This window comes from Vigna umbellata, chromosome 11, assembly GCF_029865625.1.
Source record: "Vigna umbellata cultivar VRB3 chromosome 11, Vumbellata_1.0, whole genome shotgun sequence".
Classification (NCBI taxonomy): domain Eukaryota; kingdom Viridiplantae; phylum Streptophyta; class Magnoliopsida; order Fabales; family Fabaceae; genus Vigna; species Vigna umbellata.
Window position 1 is genome coordinate 339580 of NC_142175.1, and position 26451 is coordinate 366030.

The following is a 26451-nucleotide window of genomic DNA, read 5'->3' on the forward strand; positions in this document are numbered from 1 at the left end:
AAAATTATAATTTTTTTTCTCTAAAATTAACTAACCGAGATAAAAACATGCTCTGGCTAATGTTTGACCATGTAATTTTTTTTTCTCTAACATTAAGTCAATCTTTCCCTGAGCTTCTCTCTCCGTCTTCTTCCTCCTTCCTTGTATTTTCGAGCTTCTCTCCCTCCTCTCTCTCTCCGTCTCTGAGTGTTAAAGTGTATACACTCACCAGACATTTCTCTTTTTGGGAAGCACAATGCAATTAACTCAAAAAAATAAAGTAAAATGACGGTCTTCCACCCTGGGATCATGTTCCATTTGGTCGACCTGAGCATACTTATAAAGCTTCTCATTAACAGTACATGGAGATCCTTCTCAATCAAAGCCCCGTTCTCGTCACAGGCATTCTTCAAGAACAAAGCCCAATTCATCTCAGTCCCGGTCAAGTAAAACGCTCTGGTTGCAAGTTGCAAGTGGTGGTGATTAAAGAAGCACACGTCAGCAATGGCAAAAGCAGTGTAGTTGAGGTGACGGATATGGTGGTTACTATAGTTAACTTTTTGTTTTCTGAGGCTACGATTTCATCTAATCTGCTTCCAATGTGCCTATCACGTTATGCTCATGAAACAAAAAGGGAAATGAGTAAATTCTAGCAAAGACTAGGATATTCAACCATGGTTTCTTTTTCATTTTAGTGCATAATTTTGTCTTGCGTAAAAGATAATTTTGTTGTTATATCGAACGAAATTAATTATTTTGAAATTACTTTCCATAAACATATCTGCACATACAAAATTATTATTACTAGTAATTTATAGTCAATGTTTTTATCTATTAAAGAAAATGAAAATGAGAATTTAATAATTTAATGTTAAAGGTACAGTTGAAAGTTTTGATTTCATTAGCAAGAAGCAAAGCAACGGAAATCTCAGCCTGCACAGTCTCTTGGCATTTCCCTCCGGCCTGCATCTCCATCGTTGACACATGTTCCAAGCAGTTACTCACCTCCTTCCTCATCCCTCCTCCGCCTTCATCCATCGCTCCCTTCGTCACCGCCCTCCGCTGGTCACCCCTCCTTCTCAACCGCCACCTTCTCTCCTCTAAGCCCTCCTCCAACCACCTCCTCCTCGCCGCCAGAGACCGGCAGGGCCGCATTGCGCTCCTCGATTTCCGCCTCCAGTCCGCCATGATTTCGTATATGTTTTTATTTTTTACTATTTTTGAATAGTTTTTTGTTTATTTGAGCAATCTAAGTAAGAGTTTTAGTAAAAGTCAATATAAATTATCCAAACTAATCAGAGAAGAATTACAAAACTTATAAAAATGCATCTCACATTTGTATAAGTTTAATAATCACACACTACAGAACTTCTAATAAGTATGCTTCGTCAAACTAAACTCCTTCTTGAACTCCACAAGGTCATGAATGGATGCCCTCAGTGAAGCCGAGTCAAGATTTACTGTCGGGTGGCGTTGGAGGAAGCGGGAGACCTTACGGCCGCTAGGGAGAGCAGAGGAAGAAGGAGGGAGAGAAGCTCGAAGATGCAAGGAAGGAGACGGAGAGAGAGAAAAGGGAGAGAAGCTCGATGCAAGGAAAGAGACGGAAGGAGAGAAGCATAGGAAAGATTGACTTCAGAGAAAGAAAAAATGATGTGGCTACACGTTAGGCAATTCAGCCTAATTATATTTTCCTTAAGGACAAGGATTAAAGTGTATCAAAATTTGAAAGAGGGAAGAAAACTAAAATCACTTGATAGTCGAGGGATTAAAAACATCTTTAACCCATAATCATTTTATCCTCTGGAAAATTGACTTTCAAATTATAAATTTCAAAAGTTTTCCGAAACAAAGATTTTGGAATTTTCGAAATAAAATTTCTGAAATAAAACTTGACAAATATTATTTTTTGATATTTACTAACATATAATAAAATAATTATTTAAAAATATCAAATAAAATATATTAAGATATATTTTTCCCAAATTATATTTTATTATAAATATTTATTAATTATTAAAGCTTTTTTTTGTAGAAAAAATAGAGAAAATTACAAGATTTAATTTTTGTTGATTGTTTGCTCTTCCTAGTTTAGCCAAATTTCCTCACTTTTTTCCATGCTTTTCTTGCCTTCTTACAATGCTTAACTGGACTTCACTTCTTGTGATTTTGATTATTTTATATTCTTGGATTTATCTTTAAGATTCATGAATCTTTAACCAATTTATTTCCACACCTCAATAAGCTTAATTAACTTAAATGCAGTTCCACTAACACACATCAAAATATCCATAGAATATTTATGCAACTAAAAAGTTAATTTTATTATGTTTTTGTATCTCATGTTTAATAAACCCAATTATAACAAATCCTAATTAAAATATTCTTTTAAAGTATAAAAACCAATTAAGAATCCAATATTTAAGGCTAAATAAGGGCATAAATATGCACTCATCACATAGCCATGTTCATTGTGGTAAGATCTTTGGATTTAGATATTATACCGTGACTTTAGGTTTCCATTTTCTATTTCAAGTCTTCAAGATTTTGTTATTCAGTTCTTTCTCGTCAAAGATCTTTCCAAGAGCCAACAAATGATTCACTATGTGGGTAAATCTTTTTTGGACATCATAGATGTTTTCTCCATTCTAAAAAGAAAAAGAATGGTGTAGAGGTGACATACCTTTATAGCTTTCAGTACTCTCCTCTTTCTTCTTTGATGATTGTCGTTGACAGAACCCTTATGGGTGAGAACCTATTTTTTTTTCTATACTCTCTTTCTATTATTTCTGCATGCTTCTCTCTGTTTTTTTCGTTTTCCTTTTTTCTATGACAGAATGCGTATTTATACACACCCATTATAATATTATGGAAATGTTGCCTTAATTGTGAAAAAACAAAATAGGGAAAGAAATGGTCATGGTTGCCAGAAAACAAATTAAATAATATTCAAAACATTGATTATCATTATTGTCAGAAAATCATATTTTCCTCTTTAAAAGCAACTGATGCAACAAATTATATTAATATACTATTTTAATTATTGTTTATAATTATTAGCATAATATTAATTCAAATTATTACCATATTAAACTAACATTTCAAAAATATTGTGTTTGGTATTAAAGTTATTATTTTATCCCTTTTTAACCACCATTAATTATTATTCTCTTATTTTTTTTTTATTGATTTACTTACCCAGACGAAATTGGGTGTTGACAGCTGCCCCTCTTTATTTGGATTTTTCTAGATAACATGAACCTTAGAGTTTTTGTGTTATCATACTAAGAGCTAAATAAAGATAATGACACTAATTTCATTTGCGTCCAAAGAAAAGATTACCTCGAAGCGTACCTGGTAGAGCATGTAGCAATCTTGTGGATCTTGCTGAAGAGCCGTGACACCTCGTATAACTTGATGGTGAGGCGCACGAACCTCGTAAAATTTGATGGTGAGGTGCACGACCCTCGTAAAATTAAATGGAGAGGCGCACAAACCTCATATAACTTGATGGTGAGGCGCACGAACCTCGTAAAATTAAATGAAGAGGCGCACGAACCCCGTAACTTGATGGTGAGGCGCACGAACCTCGTAAAATTAAATGGAGAGGCGCACGAACCTCGTAACTTGATGGTAAGGCGCACGAACATCGTAAAATTAAATGGAGAGGCACACGAACCACGTAACTTGACGGTGAGGCGCACGAACCTCGTAAAATTAAATGGAGAGGCACACGAACCTCGTAACTTGATGGTGAGGTGCACGAACCTCGTAAAATTAAATGGAGAGGCGCACGAACCTCGTAACTTGATGGTGAGGCACACGAACCTCGTAACTTGATGGTGAGGCGCACGAACCTCGTCAAATTAAATGGAGAGGCGCACGTAACTTGATGGTGAGGCGCACGAACCTCGTAAAATTAAATGGAGAGGCACACGAACCACGTAACTTGACGGTGAGGCGCACGAACCTCGTAAAATTAAATGGAGAGGCACACGAACCTCGTAACTTGACGGTGAGGTGCACGAACCTCGTAAAATTAAATGGAGAGGCGCACGAACCTCGTAACTTGATGGTGAGGCACACGAACCTCGTAACTTGATGGTGAGGCGCACAAACCTCGTCAAATTAAATGGAGAGGCGCACGAACCTCGTAACTTGATGGTGAGGCGCACGAACCTCGTAAAATTAAATGGAGAGGCGCACGAACCTCGTAAAATTTGATGGTGAGGCGCACGAACCTCGTATAACTAGATGATGAGGCGCACGAACCTCGTGGAGGGGGTACCACCTTTGATTTCGCTTGAGAGGTGTACTTGCCCTATGAATCTCGCTGTGGAGGGGGTATCACCTTTGATTTCGCTTAAGAGGTGTACTTGCCCTATGAATCTCGCTGTGGAGGGGGTATCACCTTTGATTTCGCTTAAGAGGTGTACTTGCCCTATGAATCTCGCTGTTGAGGGGTATCACCTTTGATTTCGCTTAAGAGGTGTACTTGCCCTATGAATCTCGCTGTGGAGGGGGTATCACCTTTGATTTCGCTTAAGAGGTGTACTTGCCCTATGAATCTCGCTGTGGAGGGGGTACCACCTTTGATTTCGCTTGAGAGGTGTACTTGCCCTATGAATCTCGTTGTGGAGGGGGTATCACCTTTGATTTCGCTTAAGAGGTGTACTTGCCCTATGAATCTCGCTGTGGAGGGGGTATCAACTTTGATTTCGCTTAAGAGGTGTACTTGCCGTATGAATCTCGCTGTGGAGGGGTATCACCTTTGATTTCGCTTAAGAGGTGTACTTGCCCTATGAATCTCGCTGTGGAGGGGGTATCACCTTTGATTTCGCTTAAGAGGTGTACTTGCCCTATGAATCTCGCTGTGAAGGGGGTATCACCTTTGATTTCGCTTAAGAGGTGTACTTGCCCTATGAATCTCGTTGTGAAGGGGTTATCACCTTTGATTTCGCTTAAGAGGTGTACTTGCCCTATGAATCTTACTGTGGAGGGGTATCACCTTTGATTTCGCTTAAGAGGTGTACTTGCCCTATGAATCTCGCTGTGGAGGGGGTATCACCTTTGATTTCGCTTAAGAGGTTTATTTGCCCTATGAATCTCGCTATGGAGGGGTTTCACCTTTGATTTCGCTTAAGATGTGTACTTGCCCTATGAATCTCGCTGTGGAGGGGGTATCACCTTTGCTTTCACTTAAGAGTTGTACACTCTCTATGAATCTCGCTGTGGAGGGGGTATCACCTTTGATTTCGCTTAAGAGGTGTACTTACCCTATGAATTTCGCTGGAGAGATGTATAAACCTTGTTTTTTTTTAAGAAAAATGAGATTTGGTGTCAGGATGAAAACTGGGCTTGAGTGCTAGGATGAAAACTAGGCTTTGGTGCTAGGATGAAAACTAGGCTTGTGTGCCAGGATGAAAGCTGGGTTTTTTTTTTGTGCCAGAATGAAAACTGGGCTTCGGTGCCGGGATGAAAACTGGGCTTTTTTTTTTGAATTCTTTGGTGCTAGGATGAAAACTAGGTTCTTTTTTTTTGTGTGCCAGAATGAAAACTAGGCTTCGGTGCCAGGATGAAAACTGGGCTTTGGTGATAGTTATGAGTGGGGGCATGACCTCCCCATATGGGTATTGCTGATGTTGCATGCACTCCCCTTTCCTTCTCTTTTTCAGGTTTAAAACAAATTTTTTGGAATAGTGGCCGAAGATTTAATTTTCCCATTCTTCAGCCCAATCTCGATTCTTTCGGTTATGGTGATAATACCAACGAAATTGGGAGTCACACTTTCGATCATATGCTCATGAAAAGGTGGTTGTAGTGTGCTCACAAACATTGCAACCATTTTCTTGTTGTATAGAGGTGACTCCACCTGTGCTGCCAATTCTCTCTATCGTTGCGCATACTCCTTAAAAGACTCCTCCTCTTTCTTTGCCATGTGGTGTAATTGTAACCTATTTGGCGCGATGTGCATATTGTATTTGTACTGCCTTACAAAGGCGTCTGCCAAATCTGCCCAAGAACGGATATGAGAGGATTCCAGATGTGTATACCAACGCTGCTTCGGTCAAGCTGTCTTGAAAGAAATGGATAAGTAATTTTTCGTCATAGCGTAAGCAACCATTTTCCGGCAATACATGGTCAAGTAGTTCTTGAGGCATGTGTTACCCTTGTACTTCTCGAATTCTGTCACCTTGAACTTGTGTTGAATTGTCACTCCTGGGGCCAAACTCAACTTCGCCATGTCACCAAATCCGTAACTTTCAAACCCCTCTATGGCCTTTAGCCTGACTTCCAACACTTTAAGTTTACTTTTCACTTTCTCTATGTCTTTATGCATGGTGGCCTTAGTTGAAACATCATGTGCAACAACTGTGTGAGGAGACTTGGATATTTCATTCACCTTCGTCTGTGTCATGTGGATAGGCCCTTGAGCGCTAGTACGCTATTGGTTATGGGAAATGCCAAAGAAGTGTGTTCCTCCATTGAGTGATCTCCAATGGATGGTGTGTAACCTGGTGGCAAACCATACATTGGAAACGTGAATTGTGTGTCCACAACGTTATGTGCCGGAGGATGAGCCTTATCCTCAGCCTTTACAAATGAAGTCTTTCTTTTAACCTTCATGGCTTTCAAAGCTTCCAAGATTTGACCGATTTGATCCTTTAGTTGGTTAATATTAGCCTTTACATCTTCACGTTCCTCTTCCTCAAACTTTCATAACTTCAGAATTTGCTCGAGTCCTATAAGGATGTCGTGGAAGTCCCGTCGTTTTTTTTTACTTTTGTTACCTTTTGGCCTTTAGTACTTCCCTACATTCTACACCATGGTAATGCGTGCTTGATGTATTGATATATGGGTGGAAATTCGCGTGAGATCCTCATTCACCCCGCCCCCCCCCCTTTCTTTTAATTCTGAACTTTTTCACTGATGTACTTTTTGAAATGATTTTCATCGAATTCATGAATTCTCGTCGGAGTTGGCGATGCATTGTGCGTTATGTTTTTTCTTCTCTTTTCTTTGAACCCCTACGATGATGCATGCATGATGCTGAATGTATGAATGCATGGACCTATAATGAAAAACCTGGTTTCGACCAATGCTTAGTAGAAGACCTGGCTAACCCTAATATGTGAGAGAAAACCTGACTAACTTGAAAGAGGAAACCTAGATGTATGCTAAGCTTTTTGTATTTTTGAATGAAAGAGATTTGATAACCACATAAAAAAAGTTCCAAATAAAGTTTCTCAATGACGAAGATATATACATGATAGTTATTTATGCAGATAAATGGTTATGACTTTTTTCATGATGCAATACTGTGCAAGTATTTTTTTTTTAAAAAAAGTAATGTCTTACCTTTGATTGATTTTTTTTTGTAATATTATTTTATTTTTGCGGAGTTAATTTGAAAACAATGAATGTCAAAAATTTTGAAGTCGGATATTCAAAACAGTGCTTGGCATTTTCTTTTGACATTGATATGTGCATGCTTGGATCCACAGAAACGTTGAAAGTGGTAAGGATTTAAAAGGATTTAAAGGATGTCGGCATGTAATATGTGAATATGAGATACAACACACCAAAAAGATGTTGGTGTTTGGTAAAATAAGTATGGAGATATGGATCCATGAATGTCAAAGCTGCCCTAGTTTTTAGGCATGGATTTTGTTCAGGATAGGGAACGGGTATGGAAAGGATTTACTGAAAAAGGATTGTCCCAAATGGTTTGATTTTGCATGGCTAGTTAGGGAGTTCTCAAATAACACAAGCGAGAATAACTTTGGCAAGACAAATATGCTCTAGTATATGGTAGCCTTAGTGTTTGTTAGAGTCAATCTCTTTTCTTTTGGGGAAGGCTGAAAAATGAAGTGTTTTCAAGCAATGCGCACACACATGTCTCAACAGAAAATGCTATTGGTTATTTAAAATATTTGGTCACAAAAACATATGATAATAAATTACTCAAAATGTAATGATTTCCCTTTCTATGTTTTTTTTTGGCAAAATGAAAATGATAAAACTTTTTTTTGAGAAATATCTTTTTTATATTTTCCTCTTATCGCATTCGTTTGTTTTTTCAAGAAATTGAATTTGAAGAAAACTATCACCTAGGCCCAATGGGCTTACCGTGAATGAAAATTAAGTTTGTCATTTTCATTTTTTCCTTATGTTTTAAAATTTTGATTCTTTTTTTTTCAAAAAACAATTCTTTCTTAAATAACATGATGTCAACTTGACTTGTTCAAAAACGTTTTTTTTATTTTTAAGACTCAAAATAGGTTACAAAAAATGATAATTTTTTTTTATGAACAAACATATCTTCCTATTAAATTATGATCGTCTTATTTTCGAAAATCTTAACTTAGATAAGTTGTCCCTGTTTTTTTTTTCATTTTCAATTTTTTATTTTTTTATTTTTTGCTAAAAAGATTGCTTGCGATCACTTTGAGATAGTGTCCCTTATAAACTGATTTTTTTTATGGATAAATGGATGATAGAAAATGATGAAGAAGAAAACTATTTTCACGATTTTATGTTAATAAATGCTTGAAAAAAAAGTGAAAGTTTTATTAATTCATTTGACTAAAAAGTGTTTATTTTTCCTTATTAATTTATTCATTAAAGCATGATATTTTTGTTCTTGTTTTTTTATTTAAATAAAAACATGACACATTTATTGTTATGTATAAAGAAAATGAAGGAAAAAAGATGAAAATGCTGCTAACGCATATGATGTATGAAAATGTCTATGCCAAAAAATAATTAAAAGACAACATGTTTTTTTTTATGCTTTTAATGTAGGTCCAATGTCTTAAGGTCTAAGCATTGTGTATGAAATCTCACAAGGAAAGCTTCCTAAACCTATAATTAAGGCCACCAGAGCTATATTGTCCTCTTCACATCATTTTTCACAACAGTTGAGATGCAACTAGGTGTGAAATTACATGTCAAGATAACAGACACTCGCTGGGATTCTCACGATAGCCAAACTGGAAGTAGTCCAGACGTGACACCGCTACGCAACCCCTCTAATTCTATGTTGCACTCAGACCCGGGTATAGGGTCCCACTCATGATATGCACAATAATAATAATAATAGAAAAGAATATAAATAAATTACAAAAAATAAATAAAGACAAACATATATAAATAAAGGGAAAAATTGAAATAAAATAAAATAAAGAAAAACCACATCAATTTTGCACATTTAATTAAGAAGGCATGATTCTCTAATGTCCCCAATGGAGTCGCCATCTGTCGCAACCGGGATCGCGACGAGACGGCGAGTCGAAAAACAAACGAGTTTGAGAAAAAGGTTTTGGAGTCGCCACCATAATTTATTATGGAAAAAACTATGGAAAACCATAAAATAAGACATGGTCTACGAAAAGAGATTTTCAAGTTCGGGAATCGGTTACGCGTAAGGAAGGTATTATCACCCTATCACGCCTGTCCAAAGGCAGTACCTTTAATTAAATGTATAAAGTTGACGTGGTTTTTCAAAATGTTTAAATTTTCCTAAAGAAGTAAAAAAAATTAATAAAAAAAGCTATTAAGAAACAAAAAAATATTTTTTGTTTTATGAACCCGACAAGAATTGACCTTGGTCCTACGTACATGCATTTATAATGGACAATCAGGGATCACGTAGTTCTTTATCTAGACAAAGGTTTGTGAGTTTTTTTAAAAATTATTATTGATTGATTTAGGCTTTTGAAAAGTGAATCCGAAAAAAGATTTAGTTTAACAAGATTGACATCTTTTTTGGTTTTGAAGATTTGTATTTTTTATTTATTTAAGAATGGTGGGAAAAAGAAAGATACCGGCCATAGGCCCCGACACATACTTATAAAAAAATTATGATTTAAAAAAAACATTATTTGTGTGTAGGAAAAAAAATACCTTAAGAAAAAATTTCAGAGTACAATAAAAAGAGAAAAAGAATGGTGTAGAGGTGACATACCTTTTTAGCTTTCAATACTTTCATCTTTCTTCTTTGATGATTGTCGTTGACAGAACCCTTATGGGTGAGAACTTTTTTTTTTTTCTATACTCTCTTTCTATTATTTCTGCATGCTTCTCTATGTTTTTTTCATTTTCCTTTTTTCTATGACAGAATGTGTATTTATATACACACATTATAATATTATGGAAATCTTGCCTTAATTGTGAAAAAACAAAATAGGGAAAGAAATGGTCATGGTTGCCAGAAAACAAATTAAATAATATTCAAAACATTGATTACCATTATTGTAAGAAAATCATATTTTCCTCTTTAAAAGCAACTGATGCAACAAATTATATTAATATACTATTTTAATTATTGTTTATAATTATTAGCATAATATTAATTCAAATTATTACCATATTAAACTAACATTTCAAAAATATTGTGTTTGGTATTAAAGTTATTATTTTATCCCTTTTTATCCACCATTAATTATTATTCTCTTATTTTTTTATTTTTATTGATTTACTTACCCGGACGAAATTGGGTGTTGACAGCATGTAAATTGGAAAAACAGGGGAACATATATAAACCAAAAAGCAAGCAACCAAAGAGAAGATGGCTTCATTTTTTTGTGAGCAATTTATGGAGATTCTTCAATGATGGTACTTCTATTCTTTCATAGATTTATTTATAGAGGTTAGTAAATAAGATGGGATAGGAAAAGCAACTCTTGCTCTAGAAGTAAAGCTAATAACCAATAGTAAAATATGAGTGGACATTTTGTTTTGTAGCACCCGATGTTACACACCGATATGTGGATAGTTAATTTTTTTCTCATAGGCAGAAGGTAATATGGTGTGTTCATTTGTAGATCATGTGCCTATTTTATCCATTCATAAGCTAATAAAGATTATTACAAAGCTTAATGATTAACTTAACCATGGTTTGGTTTAGGGTTAACTGAATGTGTATATATAAATGACCATTTCATAGGCTAAGGCTGCCACTTTCTTCATCTCATAATTTCTCCTACACTTTGTTAGATCTAGGGGTGGACAAATAAAACTGAACTGCACTGTACTACTGAAATCTGTACTGAGCTAAAAACTAATTTGTGTAAACTGAACTAAACTGTAAAACAGTTTAGACAAACTGAACTGAACTGGTTTTTGTTTTATCAAACTGAACTGAACTATACTAAATTGTACTAAACTACAATATAAACTGAACTGAACTATTAACTATACTAATTATAAACTGAATTGTACTAATTTTAACCTGAATTGTACTAGTTTTTAAACTGAATAGTATAACAATACATGTTCTTTTTAATTGATTTTTTTTAATATTTATTTTATTTTATTATAAGTGTCTTACAAATTAACTTTTTAATTATTTGATATTATTATTTTCTATTTTATTTATATTTCTTTTATTATTATATGTGTATGGAAATTATTTTATTTTATTTTATTTTATTTTATTTATATTTATTTTGTCATGAATATTATTTACTTTTATTTTTATTTTTTAAAATTTTTATTTTTATTTTTTTGTTTTATTTGTGTATATAATTTATTTTATCTTTTTATCTATTCATTTTATTTTAAAATAATTTTTTATTTATATTTATTTTGTTGCCTCATAACATTGTTTTATTAATCAATTATTTATTATTTATATTTTATTATGTAAAAATTAAAATAATATTTATTAATTATTATAATATAATAAAAGATGATACTAGAAAAGTTGTAACATCCCAATATATAGTGTAAACTATAATAAAGAGAAGCAACATGCATGATAAAGTAGTACAATTATCCATCTAAAACATAAAGTGATATATTTACAGTCATCCAAAAACAACTATATATTTAAAACTTTATATACAGACTGAAAACTATTCCAAAACTAAACACAAGTCTCTAAAGAACAAAAGCAACTACTCAGCAGCAACATCACCTCCATCCAATGCTTGCTCCAAAGAGACCTCTTCTTCTGCTGCTCACATCCAAAGGATGGTCATTGCAGAAGAAGAAAAGCAGAACATACAAAACATAAGCACAGGACAGGGTAAGCTAGTTTAAACAAAGATTAATCATACAACAATTTATTTAACTTCATTCAAGCATATTATACATTCCCATCATTTAAACTCTTCAAACATAACACACACTGACTCAGACTGTCCAGACTTAGAATGATTGCCGAGCTATGGCAGGTCGTGCACTCGTGGTGGCTTCTACTGCTTTGCAAAGCCATTGCCAATGGGTTTCACCCTACCACACTCACGAGGTTAGTCCGTTATCACTCACCTTGGGCCATACTAGAAGCACCCAAGACTAGGACCTCCTGCTACTCCTCACGACATGGATCAATCCTCTCTACCTGAGAATGAAAGACCATTGGAGTTTCAGGATAACCCCCAAGACTAAGCTCCTGCATCCATTCTGAACTTACTTGAATCTCAACTAGAGATTTCACTTTGAATCACAACATAGGGCACCACCATGTCTCCTCTCCTTGAGGATCATGGAATTATGTCCATAAACCACACTTGAACTTTACACTTTTGATTACAACATACCACAATCACAATAGATATTACATGATACCACTTCAACTTACTTCATACAACACTTATTGATGCATATCAAACAACATAAGAATACACAAGACTTGAACTAGAACGAATCTCTCGCACAACGCACACCTTCGCATAGCGAGACCATAAGCTTCTCGCACAGCGACCTAACTCGCCTTGCGAAAGCCCTATAAAGAGACCAACTACTCTCGATCTCTCGCATAGCGACTAAACTTGCTATGCGAATAAAATTGTGAAATACAACAGACCCCAACCCCTCGCATAGCGACCCAATTCGCTACGCAAGAACCTCATCCCGAGGCTTGACCGCCCAAACACTCGCAGAGCGAGACCCACTCGCTGATCGAATAAAATGAACAATGGTTCCAGACCCCAACCAGTCGCATAGCGATTAGACTCGTTATGCGGATTGACAAACAGAGAGCAACACTTTCAATTCACTCGCACAACGCACTCATTCGCTATGCGGGTACATTGGCAGAGAGCACCTCGCCAAGATAACTCGCTATGCGAATCGATTGGCACAGCGAGTCTGCATAATCTGCAGAATTATACAACTCAACCACTCCTTACCAATTCTACTCAACTTGGCCAGCTTCTAACACTCCTAATTTGATGTATATACTAAATTAGACTTGACTAAAGGATTCTAAACATGCTAACACCAATCTAAAGTGTTTATGCATCAAACTCTACTATAAAACCTCCAATTCATCAACTTAGAAACCCAAAACCAATTCTACTACTTTGAACCTGTTTTTGACCATTTTGATGACTCAAACTAGTCACATATGACCTATCTACACTACCCCAACAGTCACTAATAGCCCTTGACCACTAATCCTCAATTCCACTACCTCACTTCCTCTAAAATACACTAAACCAGCCCAATTCACTTCACACTTTACTTCATCACCACTACAACATATTACAGCCAATAACAATCACTAATTTGCACACATTACAGCATTTAGATTAATCCAAAACGGCTCATCAATCACATTTTATAGTTTCCACCATTTTAACATTTAAGAACATACATTCACAAGCTGAATTTCTAACTGCACAGCACTTTAATCACAGAATTCATCACATACAACACCAATTGATAATTAAAACACAACCTAGCATCCCTTACCTCAGAGATACACAGCCCCAAACACAGAAACGCACCAGCCGTACCTTGCACAGCAAGGAAACTCAACAGAAACCTACAACTCACCAATTAGTGATAGAGAACCACACTTAGAACCTAAATTGAACTAGAAATGGAAGAAATAACTACTAACCACATGCAACCCGAAATCATTGCATGCTCACAGTCCAGAGAAGAACGGATAGAAAAGTGAGACAACTTACCAGCTAAAGAACGAGAAATTGATCGGTCAAGATTGAAGCTCTCAACGTTAGGACCGCCTAGGCACTTCTTGATCGTCGAACACAAAACTCAGTAGAGAGAATTTGTACAGAGAATTCAGAGAACTCTGAGGAATAGAGTTATAGAGAGATGAAATGTTCTTAGAATAATAAGAAGTGTTATAAAAATTATTTTTTTATTATAAGATTATTTTAAAGTAAAATAATCTATCTCATTATTCTAATACACCAATCTGCTCTATAACATTCTATTTTTCAGGTTTTTACATTCTCCCCAACAACAAGAATTTTCGCCCTAAAAAATTAGACTTACCAGAGAACAGGTGAGGATAGGATTCTCTCATAACTCCCTCTAACTCCCAAGTGGAATCACATATTCTACTATCCCAGACAACCTTGACTAGACTGATGGTCTTTCCCCTAAGCTGTTTGGTCTGGCTCTCCACAATCCTGACAGGATACACCTCAACAGACAAATCTTCTCTGACTTGCACATCTTCAGTTTCTAACACGTGGGAAGGATCAGACACATACTTCCTAAGTTGTGATACGTGAAACAATGAATGAAGATTCGCTAATTGGGGAGGCATGGCTATCTCATACGCCACTGGTCCTACATGCTTCAGGATCTGATAAGGACCAATAAGCCTAGGAGATAACTTCCTTGCACGAATGAGTCTTCCTACACCAGTAGTAGGAGTCACTCTAAGGAATACATGATCCCCAACAGTAAACTCCAAAGGTCTCCGTCTCTGATCAGCATAGGACTTCTGCCTACTCTAAGACGCCTGCATCCTTTCCTTAATCAACTTCACCTTATCGGTTGTCTGCTGAATCAACTCCGGCCCAGTCAAAACTGATTCACCCTCCTGAAACCAACACAGAGGTGTCCTACACCTTCTCCCATACAATGCCTCAAACGGTGCCATACCAATGCTGGTCTGATAATTGTTGTTGTAGGTGAACTCCACCAATGACAACACTTCATCCCAAACTCCCAAATGATCCAAGACACACGTCCTCAATAAATCCTCCAGTGTCTGGATCGTCCTTTCTGACTGGCCGTCAATCTGTGGATGATAAGCTGAACTCATCTAAAGTCGACTACCCAACTCACTCTGAAGAGTTTGCCAAAAACAAGAAGTAAACCTTGGATCTCTATCTGATACTATGCTGGAAGGCACCCCATGCAGTCTCACCACTTCTCTGATATACAACTGAGCAAGCTTAATCATAGACATCCTCAAATTGACTGCCAAGAAATGAGCGCTCTTGGTCAGCCTGTCAACAATCACCTAGATAGCATCATGACCTTTTACCGTTCGTGACAAATGGGTAATAAAGTCCATAGCTATGCTATCCTATTTCCACTCTGGAATCTCTAGCTGCTGCAACAAACCTCCAGGTCGTTGATGCTTCACTTTAACTTTCTGACAAGTCAAACAAGAGGCCACAAACCGTGCAACGTCACCCTTCATTCTAGACCACCAAAAAGAATCCTTGAGGTCTTGATACATTTTAGTCATGCCAGGATGCATGCTAAAACGACTCTGGTGACCCTCCTCAAGAATTAATCTCTTCAGCTCAGAATCTTTAGGAACACAAACTCTGCTTCTGAATCGCAGTATACCATCCGTCCCCACACTGAAATCTCTACCCTACTCGGTACCGATCAACCCGGTTGATTTCTGAAACTCTTCATCCAATAACTGTTTCTCTCTGATACGGTCCAACAACCCACTAGACACCACCAAACTGCTGCATCTGATAAAATATGATTCTAACTCCACCTACAGTCTCAAGTTCCTGAAGCTCTCCACCAACTCCAATTCTCTAACCATCAATGCTGATACATGAACCGTCTTCCTACTCAACGCATCAGCAACCACATTCGCTTTCCTCGGATGGTAGAGAAGATCAAACTCAAAGTCTTTCAAAAACTCCATCCATCACCTCTGCCTCATGTTTAGCTCCTTCTGATCAAAGAGATACTTCAAACTCTTATGATCACTGAACACTTGAAACTGTGCACCATACAAATAATGCCTCCAGATCTTCAAGGCAAATACAACTGTTGCCAACTCCAAGTCATGAGTAGGATAATTCTTCTCATGAACCTTAAGTTGCCTTGAAGCATAGGCGACCACCTTTCTCTCTTGCATCAACACACAACCAAGTCCCTGATAGGAAGCATCACAGAAAACCTCAAAAGGTTTTCCTGTGTCAAGGATTATCAACACCGGAGCACTAGTCAACCTCTGCTTTAACTCTTGAAAACTAGACTCACACCGGTCCGTCCAAGCAAAAGGTTTATCTTTCCTCGTCAACTGAGTCAACGGCGCTACCATTCTAGAGAAACCTTCTATGAAACGATGATAGTAGCCCGCTAAACCAACAAAACTCCTGATCTCAGTGGCAAACTTCGGTCTCTCCCACTGAAGCACGGCTTGAACCTTAGCTGGATCCACAACAATTCCACCCGCTGATATAACATGCCCTAGAAACTGCACTTCTTCGAACCAGAACTCACACTTAGACAATTTAGCGTACAACTTTTTCTCTCTCAAAATCCCAAGCACTGTCCTAAGGTGATTCTCATGCTCCTCCCAAGTCTTAGAATAAATAAGTATGTCATCTATAAAGACAACAACAAACTTATCTAAGAACGGCCTGAAGATTCTGTTCATATAGTCCATGAATATGGCTGGAGCATTAGTCACACCAAACGGCATAACTACATACTCGTAATGACCATATCTGGACCTAAAGGCAGTCTTCTGCACATCAACTGCCTTGACTAGAATTTGATGATACCCTGACCTCAGGTCTATCTTGGAGAAAATAGTAGCCCCATACAACTGATCCATCAAGTCATCGATCCTGGGCAACAGATACTTGTTCTTGATGGTTAACTTGTTCAATTGCATGTAGTCTATACATAGTCTGGAGCTACCATCCTCTTTCTTCACAAGCAACACAGGCGCACCCCACGGAGAATTACTTGGTCTGATGAATTGTTTCTCAAGCAAATCTTCAATTTGCTTCTTTAGTTCAGCTAACTCAATTGGAGCCATTCTATATGGCGATATTGATACTGGTCCTGCGCCAGGCACCAAATCAATAGAAAACTCGACATCCCTCTGAGGAGGCAACCTCGGCACTTCCTTAGGAAACACATCCAAGAAATCGCTCACAACTGAGTGATTTAAACCCTGTCCACTCTGCTCAACTGATAGATGCGAAAGCACGAGAAAACAACAAGCACCTTCTACCAAATCTTGCTTCAGCTGCCCTAAAGACAACAACACTGCCCCTTCCTCTTCAAGAAAAACTAACTTCTTCTCACCACAGTCTATGAGAATGCGATTGGCAGATAGTCAATCCATTCCCAAGATCACATATAATCCTTGCAAAGGTAAACAAATGAGGTTTACCTTGAACGGACGCCGTTCTACAACCACAAAACATCTAGCACACAAGGCAGATGTCTTAACCAACCCCAAAGTGGGAGTAGCTACAGCGAAGTCATACTGTAACTCCCTCACTACCAAACCCAAATCAGCCACACAATCTTTTGACACAAAGGAGTGTGTCGCTCCAGAATCAAACAACACACAACACACTTTATCATTCAACACACAACGCCCAACAATAAGAGTACCTGAGCTGGCTGCCTCTGACCTTGATAAGGCATACACCCTGCTTGAAGCCTGCGGTCTGACATCGCCCCTCGGATGAACTCTCCCGACCTGAGAAGTCTACTGACCTGTCCTCCTGACAATAGGATAGTCCCTGGCGAAATGTCCCTCAACCCGACATATGTTACATCTTCTGAAACCCACAATCTGAGGACAAACTGATTGCAAATGAGGCCCTCCACACGAATAACACTTCACTCCCCCGGAATGACTGGATTGCCCCGATGGCACTAAAGACTGGGAGAAGGAACCCCTAGACCCATGAGAAGGAGGCCTAGAGTAGGGAGTCCTTCTAGAACTGGAACCACCTCTGGACATCACCGGTCTTCCTACTCTCAAAGGCTGACTCCTCTGGCTGTCCACTTCCAACTTGGTCTTCTCCATGACCCTTGCCATCTCCACCAAAGCTGGAAATTCTTTAATAGAAAGCTCCTTCACCAACAACTTGATCTCCCCTCTCAGACCATTATCAAATTTCCGACACTGCCAAACTTTACTCATCGACACTGTATGAAACCTGATCAGATGCTTGAACTGGTCTGCATACTCAAAGACTGACATATTTTCCTGAACCAGCTGTAGAAATTCAATCTCTTTAGCAAATCTGACGCTGTCAGGAAAATATTCAGCATAAAATCTCTCCTTGAACAACTCCCAAGTGATAGGAGTGTTACTGCCCTCCAAAATGGTCCTCATACTACTCCACCAGTGACTAGCTTCCCCGGATAATAAATATTCCGTGAAAGCCAGTCTATTCTCATCTAAACACCTCTTGGCATTAAAAATGCGCTCCATATCTCTAAACCATCTATCTTCCTCATCTGGTCTAACTTGTCCACTAAACTTGGCTGGACGGTGCTGCAAGAAGTTCTCAAGACTCCACTCTTGAGGTTGTGTGGAAGAAGAAGAAGAGGGTCCAGCTACAGCCCTTCCACCGGTCCACAATTCCAAATACTGCCTTTGAGAGGCCTCAACTGAAAGTCGAGCAGATTCCAACTGCTGCATTGCCGCAGAATTCTGCTGTACCAAAGCAGTATTCTGCTGCCGCATCTCACTGATCACTAATTCCAGCATCCTAATCATATTTGGTGCATCAAGATTTGTGGGTGGAGGAGGAGGAGGCCTAGGTGCCATATTCTGCTTACGCAGAGAGAAAAGACATCAGTCCAACTCAAAGAGACAAGGATTACTACTAGACATGACTAAAAGAACACAAGCACAAGCAAGGCACATTCATAACCTAAAGGATTCCTAAGGAAAGAACTACTCTGATACCATTAATGTAACATCCCAATATATAGTGTAAACTATAATAAAGAGAAGCAACAAGCATGATAAAGTAGTACAATTATCCATCTAAAACATAAAGTGATATATTTACAGTCATCCAAAAACAACTATAAATTTAAAACTTTATATACAGACTGAAAACTATTCCAAAACTAAACACAAGTCTCTAAAGAACAAAAGCAACTACTCAGCAGCAGCATCACCTCCATCCAATGCTTGCTCCAAAGAGACCTCTTCTTCTGCTGCTCACATCCAAAGGATGGTCATCGCAGAAGAAGAACAGCAGAACATACAAAACATAAGCACATAACAGGGTAAGCTAGTTTAAACAAAGTTTAATCATACAACAATTTATTTAACTTCATACAAGCATATTATACATTCCCATCATTTAAACTCTTCAAGCATAACACACACTGACTCAGACTGTCCGGACTTAGAATAATTGTCGAGCTATGGCAGGTCGTGCACTCGTGGTGGCTTCTACTACTTTGCAAAGCCATTGCCAATGGGTTTCACCCTACCACACTCACGAGGTTAGTCCGTTATCACTCACCTTGGCCCATACTAGAAGCACCAAAGACTAGGACCTCCTGCTACTCCTCATGACATGGATCAATCCTCTCTACCTAAGAATGAAAGACCATTAGAGTTTTAGGATAACCCCCAAGACTAAGCTCCTGCATCCATTCTAAACTTACTTGAATCTCAACTAGAGATTTCACTTTAAATCACAACATAGGGCACCACCATGTCTCCTCTCCTTGAGGATCATGGAATTATGTCCATAAACCACACTTGAACCTTACACTTTTGATTACAACACACCACAATCACCACAGATATTACATGATACCACTTCAACTTACTTCATACAACACTTATTGATGCATATCAAACAACATAAGAATACACAAGACTTGAACTAGAACGAATCTCTCGCACAGCGCGCACCTTCGCATAGCGAGACCATAAGCTTCTCGCACATCGACCTAACTCGCCTTGCGAAAGCCCTATACAGAGACCAACTACTCTCGGTCTCTCGCATACCGACTAAACTTGCTATGTGAATAAAATTGTGAAATACAACAGACCCCAACCCCTCGCATAGCGACCCAATTCGCTATGCAAGAACCTCATCCCGAGGCTTGAACCCCCAAACACTCGTAGAGCGAGACCCACTCGCTGATCGAAAAAAATTAATAATGGTTTCAGACCCCAACCAGTCGCATAACGATTAGACTCGCTATGCGGATTGACAAACAGAGAGCAACACTCTCAATTCACTCGCACAGCGAACCCATTCGCTATGCGGGTACCTTGGCAGAGAGCACCTCGCTAAGATATCTCGCTATGTGAATCCATTCGCACAGCGAGTCTGCATAATTTGTAGAACGAAATTCTGCAGAACGAAATTCTGCAGAATTATACAACTCAACCACTCCTTACCAATTCTACTCAACTTGGCCAACTTCTAACACTCCTAATTTGATGTATATACTAAATTAGACTTGACTAAAGGATTCTAAACATTCCTAACACCAATCTAAAGTGTTTATGCACCAAACTCTACTATAAAACCTCTAATTCATCAACTTAGAGACTCAAAACCAATTCTACTACTTTGAACCTGTTTTTGACCATTTTGATGACTCAAACCAGTCACATATGACCTATCTACACTACCCCAGCAGTCACTAATAGCCCTTGACCACTAATCCTCAATTCCACTACCTCATTTCCTCTAAAATACACTAAACCAACCCAATTCACTTCACACTTTACTTCATCACCACTACAACATATTACAGCCAATAACAATCACTAATTTGCGTACATTACAGCATTTAGATTAATCCAAAACGGCTCATCAATCACATTTTACAGTTTCCACCATTTTAACAGTTAAGAACATACATTCACAAGCTGAAATTCTAACTGCACAACACTTTAATCACAGAATTCATCACATACAACACCAATTGATAATTAAAACACAACCTAGCTTCCCTTACCTCAGAGATACACAGCCCCAAACACAAAAACGCTCCAGTTGTACCTTGCACAACAAGTAAACTCAACAGAAACTTACAACTCACCAATTGGTGATAGAGAACCACACTTTGAACCTAAATTGAACTAAAAAATGGATGAAATAACTACTAACCACATGCAACCCGGAATCATTGCATGCTCACAGTTCAGAGAAGAACGAACAGAAAAGTGAGACAACTTACCAGCTGAAGAACAAGAAATTGATCGGTCAAGATTGAAGCTCTCAACGCCAAGATCGCCTAGACACTTCCTGATCGTCGAACACAAAACTCAGCAGAGAGAATTTGTAGAGAGAATTCAGAGAACTCTGAGGAATAGAGTTCTAGAGAGATTAAATGTTCTTAGAATAATGAGAAGTGTTATAAAAATTCTTTTTATATTATAAGATTATTTTAAAGTAAAATAATCTATCTCATTATTCTAATACACCAATCTGCTCTATAACACTCTATTTTTCAGGTGTTTACAAAAGTTACTCTTAATAAACGTTTGTTAAGTTTTTGTCATTTGATATTTCTATAATCTTAATTATTTTTGCTATATTACTATTTTTTTATGATATTTTATTATATAGCCATTTAATAAAATTTAACGTTAAAAAATATATTTTAGTTTTAGTCTGTAAAATACTATCATTTAAAAATAATAATATTGATATTTATTTTAAAGTAGGTTGATTTTTAAAATAAATAGTTATTTTAGTGTGTGCACTTACACGCATTTTAATATCATTAAAAGTTTTTTTAACATGTTTTTACATATTTATTAATATGTTAAAGAATATAATGTATTTAAAGTATTATTTTTTTATATAGTCTTTTTTTTCTTTTATGATTTCTATTACTTAATCATTTAATAAAATTAAATTTTAAAATATATATTTTACTTTTATTACTTAAAATAATATTATTTAAAAAGTAATATATTTTTATTCATAAAAAAATATAAAAATTTGTGATAAAAAATTTTTGTCTTAAAACATTCATTATTAATTTTTTATGTGAACGGTTTCTTTTATTAACATTTTATTATTAAATAACTTTTTCTTGGCAAGACGAAGCAGTTGAATGGGAAATAGAGAAGAGAAAAAAGTAGATACAATTCTCACAGTTAACTGAATCGAAACTGTTATAATTTGGGGGTTTGATCTTGTAATTTAGGGGTTTGATTTTAGGGTTTCTGTATTTGGGAATTTTTCCTTTAAAGTTTTGTTCTTGATTTTCTTGATTTTTTGATGTTGCGATTGAAGGAGTTGTGAATTTTATTTTCAATTTGGATTATGGGGTTTTCCTGTCATTGCTTTCTCATTTTGGAGTTAGGCTTCCTGCATTTAGGGTTTCTAATTCTCATGTTTTTGGGTTCTGGTTGACGGTGGTGATGCAAGTTTGCGGCAATGGTGGAGCTCATGGGTGTGGCCAATGGGTGTCGCGATGGCTCCGGCAAGGTTGGACTGTGGTTGATACAAAATTTGGACCCTAAATCACATTTTCCCCAAATTAATTAACTCTATCCTAATAAAACACCATATCTTCTCTAGGTCAGTTACACGCCAGCACGCAAAAAATAATATATTGACATGTTGCCAATAATTGGTGCCAGATCATCAACCTACTAACTCCGTTTGGTTATACTTAACGGAAGGGACAAATTAGACGCAAATTTTACTAACTTTGGACTTATTCCAAACACTTTTAAAAATGAGGATTGAATTGATATTATCCAACGAAAATGGGGACCAAAGAGCGTATTAAGCCAATAAAAAATTAGTTGATTTGGATAAAAAAAAAATTCTTCTATACGAATTTTCATTTACAATTAGATATATAGGATTACGTAGTTCTTCTAAAAAAACTTTAAAAAAAATACTTTTTGAAAATTTTATAATTTTTTAAAAGCAAATTTGAGAAGAACTAAGTTTTTATTTCCATTCATAATGAGAAATATGCGGATACCTATTTGGAAAATGATTTTTAAATTTTTTTAATTTTTCTGAAAATGTATCAAACAAAGATGAACCTTGTTTTCATTCTCAATGAAAAATCAGATAGTTTTAAAAATTCATTTGAAAAAGAGTATAAATTTTAAAATTTTGAAAATGTTTTATTATTTAGTATTTTTTATTTATTTGAAAATAGGTGTCACGATGCGGCCAAAAAAAAGCATATTTGTTATGATTTTTAGGAAAAATAGTTGTTCCTTTTTTATATTAAAATCCATGCTATAATTAAGAAATAGTAAATGTATAAAAATATATATACATATGACCATAAAATTATTATAATGAAAATTGATAATAGTATAAATAATGGCCATAAAAGAAATGTCCAAGCGTAAAAAAAAAGTGTAGAATATTCAAACTAAAAATGCAATGACATATTAAGAATACATAAACCAAAAAAAATTGACAGTGACATACCTCTCTAACTCAACATTCATGCCACTTATACAATTTATCTTATTACATGAAACGAAATTTAGGTAAAAAATAATATGAAGAAAAAGAATGGTCAATGTTGTCATATAAATAAATAAAAGGGTTAAAAGCGGCAACAAATCTAATACCAATGGTTGCTCCACTATCTTATTTTTCTTATGCAAATCGAACAAACAAGTAACCAAGTACAATCATTATTCCCATAACAAAGGTCTTTTCGCATATAAAAAATGAAAAGCAGATACCCATAATTTTCAAATGAATAAGAAACTAATTGATCCCTTAATTTTCAAACTATTGTATGTGTATATAGTCGTGAAAAATACCACAAACAATAAATGGATAAATAATTTTACTAGTATAAACTTCTGTATTTTCTTATCTATTTTGTTCCGTATAGATAAGAATAAGAGGTTTAGAGTTTTAAAGATGATCATGGGTCTCTAAAAATCTGATTCAAATACTTAGTTAGATTTTTTTTATTTGTCTCTCTCTTTTTATTTTATATATATTTTTTATTCTTATTATTACTCTTATTATTGCAATTTAATTTAAATTGATTCAGAAATAACAGTTTAAGAGATAGTTTTTCATAATTCTAGCCACTGCACTTCTATCTCAGCTGAAAAATAGGTAATCCACTAAAGTTAATGAAATAGAACAAATTTGACTAATTCAAATTGAAACAAATATGAAAGACTACTAAATATATGTAACATCCAAAGGCACATTCTCAACATTCATGCTGACCTTGGTCGTTGCAAATTTATTGCTTCTTCCTTAACCTTAAGAATTCAAACCTACTGACTAGAAAAAAATTGGTGAACATGTCAGAAGATTGGTCTTTTCTGCAGTAAGACAGTAAACCAAATTTGTGTAGCCAATTTTCTTTAACTTCTTTTAAATGAAACAATTTCAGATTAAAAAGCTTGATCTTCCCATGAAACAGGATTATGTTTAATTGAAATTGGTGTTTGGTTATCAACAATAACTTATGTCTTGATGCAAATTCCATTATGTTAAAATATTCCTCAACCAACCAAACAACTTGAATCACATTTGCTACAACTGCAATAAACTCAGCTTGTGTACTTAATTGAACAACAACCTTTTACATCTTTGAAATCCAAGAAAAAACACATCCCGTACTAAAGTTCACATTAGAAAAAAAAAATTAAGTTGTTCTTCTCTTAAATTTGTCAAGTAATATTCTCAAATCAATAACCATACATATATAAGGTATTATATATTCTGAAATGTAAAATTTCGTTACGATTTTATCCTAAAAAATAGATAAGAAAATAAAAGAATGGAAGAAGTATTTAATTGCAAACCCTTAAACGATGTGATACTATTGTATTAGGTGTAATAGGAACAGAAGTGAACCTTTTGTATATCAGAACTTATCTATGTATGTGTTTTGATTAGAGTTGTCAAAACGGACTACTCGGCTCGATCCGGTCTGGTCCACCACGGGTTGATCACTTAGTGAGCTAACCCAATTCAGCTCATTTATTAGCAAGCTAGAAAAATTTGAACCCGATCCGATCCACCACAAGTTGGTGGGTAAACGGGTGAGCTCACTAGCTCACTTAATTAAAATTTTTTAAAAATAAAAACAAATTACAAACTTTCTATAATTCAAATCTAACCAAAATTTCACTCCCAACATGGATGTTTAATTAATTTTGAAAATAAGGAACTTAAATAATTTTTTCAAGCAAAAAATAATAATAAATATTGTTTTATAAAATTAAAATTAAATTAATAAAATAAAATTAGATAGGTAGGTTGGTGGGCCAATCCGGCCCATTATGAGTTCAACCTGCATGAACCGAGTTAAAATACGATCCACATAAAAAAACACAATTTTTTCTAACTCAACCCAATTTAAACCAACGGTAGCCTGTGTGATTCATTTTCCCAGCTTTAGTTTTGATAAGAGATTATATTATCTCCTTTGATCTATTGGAATCTTTATTATTTTGCATTTATCTATGACGTTACCTTGATATAACAAACATGACGTTACATTGATCCTTTTTTCTTACATCACATAAATATTTTAATCTCAAATATGCTATTATAATATTACTATAGTTACTCATTATATATTATCCATTAAAACTAAGTGACTGTTACAATGAGGAAAGAGAAAAAGGTATCCCATAAGTTAAAAATTCTTACGTTCCTTAATATCAACACTAAGAATAATTAATATACACGCTCCTTCCTTAGTCTAGTTTATCTTTTAAAGCAAAATCATACGCTCCTTCCTTAGTCTAGTTTATCTTTTAAAGCAAAATCATGAAGCGACAAAATAAGGAAAGGCACTTTGCTTGAAGTCTAATAATTAAGCTTTATAATGGTATATTGGAGGATTTAAGGTGGAACAGGTGGTATACCTATATGCATCTAAACTTTGAGGTTTAGAGTTTGTGTACATTATGTACATGCCAAATATTCTATTATTATCTTATAAATAGATTATTTTCTTTTATATTTATAGAGATAAAATCTAATAATTTAACTTATTATATTCTATATATATCTAATATCACTACTCAATTATCTTTTTGGATAAATAAATTTTTTTTTGAAAAAAATCAACTAAGTAAAACAGTATTAATTTAAAAAATATAGAAAATATTAAAAAACAATTTAAAAGAGATGAGATTAGAAAAGATGGAAAAGCAAGGGAGAAAAATAAAAAAGTAGATAAAGGGACGGTGGAAAAGATAAAAAGTAGATAAAGGGACCGTGGAAAAGATAAAAAGTAGATAAAGGGACAGTGGAAAAGATAAAAAAGAAAAGAAAAGGAGGGGCCGCTATAGAAAGACAGAAAAAGCAGATAGCAACTGAAAATGTGAAAGAGGCAGATAAAGAAGAAGAAAAAAAAACAGGGGAAAATAGGAGGGAAACTAGTTGAGGGAACAAAAAGGAAAAGTGGAAACTTTTTGCACCTTTTTGCTGTCATTTTGTATTTAGCATGGTGACATTCATTTGCAGGGAAATAATTTAATTACGAAAGAATTCTGATAATAGCGAGATGTGTTAC

At 35.7% G+C, this 26451-nt stretch overlaps 1 pseudogene; it reads right to left on the reverse strand.

Annotated features, from left to right (window-relative positions):
* Window positions 1-15277: 15277 nt before the first annotated feature.
* Window positions 15278-18748, reverse strand: LOC148190683 (uncharacterized; annotated as a pseudogene).
* Window positions 18749-26451: the final 7703 nt, after the last annotated feature.